The sequence below is a fragment of the Alligator sinensis genome, unplaced genomic scaffold (assembly GCF_000455745.1).
Source record: "Alligator sinensis unplaced genomic scaffold, ASM45574v1 scaffold274_1, whole genome shotgun sequence".
NCBI lineage: Eukaryota > Metazoa > Chordata > Crocodylia > Alligatoridae > Alligator > Alligator sinensis.
The window spans coordinates 784087-789226 of NW_005842124.1; positions in this window are offsets into that span (position 1 = coordinate 784087).

A 5140-nucleotide genomic window follows, 5' to 3' on the forward strand; every position below is an offset into this window, starting at 1 on the left:
GTCAAGGCAAAGACTATTTATCATGCTTTAGGTCTAGTTTGTTTTATTTTTTCCAGGTATATCAATATATTTTGGTCTCAGCCAGTGACCAATTTGTTAGAATTATACTTGTGATAATTTGGCCCCCTGTGCCCCATACTGAATTTTTAATGGCTGCTGACATTTACCAAACCAAAAGTCCCAAATCAACCAATGGAAAATCATCTTTCTTCCATAGATTTGTGAAGTTAAACTTTTTTTTTTAACACAAACATTAATGGCATTACAGTTTTCACATTTCTCTTTGGACTGCCTTCAGGAATCATTGAAATAAAGGAATTTCTGCACCCTGCTACTATAGCAGTGTAGTAGCCAATGGGAGGATGGCTTCTGATGAACAATTATATTTCATCATGCATAAAAACTGAAAAAAAAAGCCTGCATCAAAAATTCCCTCATAAGGCCAGTTACCAGGATATAACTCTGAATGAATGCTTTTGAAGTCAATGGACTTGTACTGGTATAAATCTATTTCTTATAACTGGAAATAAAACTTGGTTTGCATCCATTATTAAAAATGAATATTTCCCTTATTATACAATAACAAAAAGTGATAGGCTGGCAAGCCAATGTGGAAAATGAAGCCTTTTGACATGCAATGTCCTTTTATGCAACAAAAGAGTACCAATACTATCTCCAGAAGTGATAGAGGCGGCTTAGCAATGGCTTGATGGTAGAGATTTGCAATTTATACAATTCCATTATTATACAAATTTGTCCCCATGCTGCAAATTTGCAGTGCAGGGACAAATTTTGCTACTGGGAAATTCCGGTAACTAAAAAATAAATAAATAAATAAAAGCGAAAAAAGCAGCGTGGTGCACGTGTGCACCGGCAGACATGGAGGCTTGGTCCTCCCAGGAGATGCTCTGCAGCATTCCCTTTAAGCTGTGTGGTATGTGCGGCTGCGCAAGCGCACTCATGCCGCATTGCTAGGCATGCCTATGCGGCTGTGCACGCTGCACAGCTTAGAGGGAATGCTCATGCTCTGGCAGGCAGCCAGAGTGTCTCTGCTCCTTTAGTTGTCCCCCAGCTCCTCCAGCATACTGGGAGCTGAGAGGAGTGGGGAAAAGGCAGTTTCCCCGAAGAGGAGCAATTTGCCCCACACCAAAGTGCACATGCAGGGGCATGCACTGCAGCAAAATGTATCAGCACAAATTTGTGCTGTTACTATTTTTGCTGCTGCAAGCGCATGCCTCTGCATGTGGTGGCATGCCCAGTGGGTTCAAATGGATCTACCGTAACAAAAATACTTAGGCATTCCTAAGAGTAAAAGTGTTCAGTCAAATGCCTATACTGAACATAAGGAAAGTGAACGGGGTATGGGAAATGATCATGAAAACATACATGCTTTGAGTCAGTTTAATGGTTAGATCAGAAGTTTAGGAAGTGTTTTTAAAAAGAGATTTAATTGTCCTGTAAGTGAGATAGTAATTTCCAACATTTTGATCTTATCTGTGAGCTGTATCATGAAAATGCATCTTGTATGCTGGATTGAGAGTCAGTCCAGAGCTCTGAAAACAATGCTAACATTTTGGGTTGTCCTCCATCTGGAATGTGTCACAGAAGACTAGGCAAGACCTAAGCTTGGCCCAGACTGGACAAAATTCAACAGAGCTCCAAGCAGACCAATTTGGGTACAAGTTGCAGCTGCTGATGTATTTCTCAGCATTGGGATTGGAGTCTCTGGGCCCTTGTACACACCACAGAATTGGCCTTTAAAGTGGCTTAAATGCCCTTTTGCACTGATTTAATGGCATTGCTGCTTGCACACTCGGCATCATATTCCGCTTTAAATTACTTTGATACATACCAAGATAAAACACCACTGAGGTGTTTTAGTTTGCAAAGTGCAACAGTGCACAGGGCGCTAGAAGCCGATGTGCTTGGGGCTTGGTGGGCCCCATGCAGCTCAGGGGTTGTGGGACCCAGCGGCAGCCCATGCAGGCAGGCTCCACTGGAGAAAAAAAAGAGTGGTGAGCCTGATCTTTTTTTTTCCTTCTCCCCAGAGCTTACCTGCCCAAGCTGTGTGAGAGTCAAGTGCTTCCCTCCGCAGCTGTGGGGAAGCTAGTGCTTCCCTCCAGCACTGTGGCACCCCACGGGACCTCCTAGGCCCGGTGCCAGCAGGCAGGTGCTGCCTGGGACTGCTTGGCCTGCCAGCAGCTCAGAGCAGCCCACTGGCAGCTCACTCCCCACCCCCTCTGCTGAAGAGGCAGGTAAGGATTAGGCCCCTACCCTTGTGTACACGCCACAGGGGTTTAGGCTGGTTTAATTCTCCCTAAATTGAAATGGTGTTTTAAAAAACCCACCATTTCAATTTAGGGAGAACTAAACCAAATTAAACCCCCGTGGTGTGTACAAGCAATCTCTGACTTTTTTTTAAGAAATAATTCATTTTTTATCTTTTGAGGTGTTGCAAAAGCTAGAAAGTGCTGTGATATAACCCATGATAGTAAAAGATAATCTTATCCCTAATGATCAAGACTTTCCTTAGGGACAAGGATCACATTTGTGGCGGGTCAGCAAGTAATACAATGTTAAGGGGCAACCAGCATGGATTTATAGCAGGCAGATTCTGCCTGACTAACCTGGTCTCTTTTATGACCAGGTCACAAAGTGCTTAGATGCAGGAGTGGAGATAGATGTTATTTACTTAGATTTTAAAAAGGCTTTCGACACAGTGTTGCACCCAATTCTCACAAGCAAACTGAGTAGCTGTGATGTGGATTTTTTCACAGTAAGATGCGTGAAAAACTGGCTTATGGGATGCACCCAGAGAGTGGTGGTAGATGGGTCGGTTTCCTCCTGGAGAGATGTGGGCAGCGGTGTCTCCCAAGGCTCTGTCCTTGGACCAGTAGGGCACGTCCACACATACAAACACGTGCACTTGAAACAGCTCAAATAGAAGCGGTGCAAATTTGAGCCGGGGCTTTTTGCTTCAGTGCACATACTCGGACATGCACTTTGTTGTGGAGCAAATTGTGCCACTAGGGGCAAAATAACCCTGCCTGGCTCCTCCTGGATCTTCAGCCAGGGGGAGCTAGAGCCCAGGGCCAGCACCTGTGCTGTCCCCAGCAGTATAAAAAGCTTCCCCATCCTGGCCCCAGTAGTATAAAAAGCCGCCCTGGCAAGTAGCTCAGGGGTACTTGCTCTCAGGAGCTTGTGGAGCCCAGCCAATTGGTGCCTGGGGACATTACCCCTTGTGCTAGCTGGACTGCTGAAGCAGCCCTGAGAGTTCCCTGCACCCTCTACCCACTGCAGCAGTCTGGCAGTGGGGGTTGCTGCCTGGCTGTGACCTGCTGCGCACCTGCCAGACTCGGATAGGGACTGCACAGCCGGTAGAGGTATCTGCCCCCCCGGGCCAGCTGGCAGGGGAGCACAGCCGGTAGAGGTATCTGCCCCTCTGGGCCAGCTGCCAGTGGACTGTGGTTGCAGGGCTGGCCTTTGTGCAGCACTACTGCCATGTGTGCCCCCTGCCCGGCCATCTGGGCAGCTATCACCTGGAAGATGTTCTGGGTGTGGTGGCCTGCTTTGAACTGTCAAAGCATGTCCTCCTGGCCCCATATGTCCAAGAGGTCAGCCATGGCCAGCTGGGTCCACAATGCCAGCTCTGAGCAGGCAGGGTCCTGCCACTGGCCTCCCTAGCAGGAATTCTGGTGTTCCCTATTGGAAAACTGAAACATCCCTGATAAAAAAAAATCCCAAAGTAACTCTGTAAAATACCCCCAAATCCATTGTTCCTTCACAAGTAAAACAAAAGACCACTATAAAGACAGAGAGCAGGACAGAGGCAGCAATCAGTTGGACAATGTTTTATTGATACATCTACAGTATTAAAGTAAGTCTCTTATCATAATAATAAAGTGAACTCTAAATATATTTTTCATGAATTCATGAATACATGTTTTTCTGCACTCCCACAGGGTGCTGGCTCCCACACAAGGGGTTTGCCCCCCCCAACAGGCGTTCGGCCCCCCAACAGGGGGGTTCAGCCCTCTCACAAGGGGTATGGCCCCCCAACAGGTGGTTCAACCTGCACACAAGGGGTATGGGCCCCCAACAAAAGGTTCAGCCCCCCAACAGGGGGTTCAGCTCCCACACAAGGGATATGCCCCCCAAAAGGGGGTTCCCCCCAACAGGGGGTTCAACCCCCACACAAGGGGTATGGCCCCTTGCAAGACCTACATGCCCCACCCCACCCCCCCAATTGCTGCCCTACCTGGCCCCATCCCCCACCAGTTGCTGCAGCCAGAGCATCTCTATGGAGGTCCCAGCCTCCAGTTGCCTCAGGAGGCAGCTTTTTAAACGTTGATTTTTGTAGACCCCGGGGGTCTAATTTTCTCCCCACGCTGCAAGTTTGCAGCGTGGGGAACATTTTTTTGTTCCCGCATGTGCCTGTTGCCCTGCCTCAAAGGGGTTTGAGGCAGGGCAAGAGGCACGTGCACACTCGTGTAGACGCGCCCACACTGACTTAGGAGGGGAAGCAAGCTGCCCTGCTGGGGCTGCTTTTGTGAGTAAGGCCTGGCAGATTGAACCTGTTATGCTGGAGGATGCTAGTAATGCCAGTAAGCCTGCCTGTGGTCTCTGAGCAGTCACAGGCCTCATTTAAGCTGATGGGCTTATTAGCTACCCTTCATTCTGGCTAAATGAAAGAAAGCAATTAGACTTTTATCTCACATTTTTTTGTTCCCGCACGTCCCTGTTGCCCTGCCTCAAAGGGGTTTGAGGCGGGGTAAGAGGCATGTGCGCACTCATGTGGACGCACCCGTACTGTCCAATATCTTCATTAGAGCTGTGCGAAGTTTTGGGTGGTTATTCAGTTCGGAGGAGACTCAGCCCAATTCGGTGGCCAAATCTCTGAATCTGAATTGAATCAGGGGACCAATTTAAAAGTCCAAATCAATTCAAAGCTCTCCAAATCTCTGGAAAGATTCATAGAGCTTTCATGATTCGGGCAGTCCCTGGTGGCTGCAGCAGGGAGCTGCAGCTGGACTCCAAGCTGGTAAATACTAGGGGCGGAGGAGGGGACCATGGGGGGACCCCTCTGCTCCTCCAGCACCCCCCCAACCCCTGGCTGCTCCCACAGCCACCCTCATGGCTG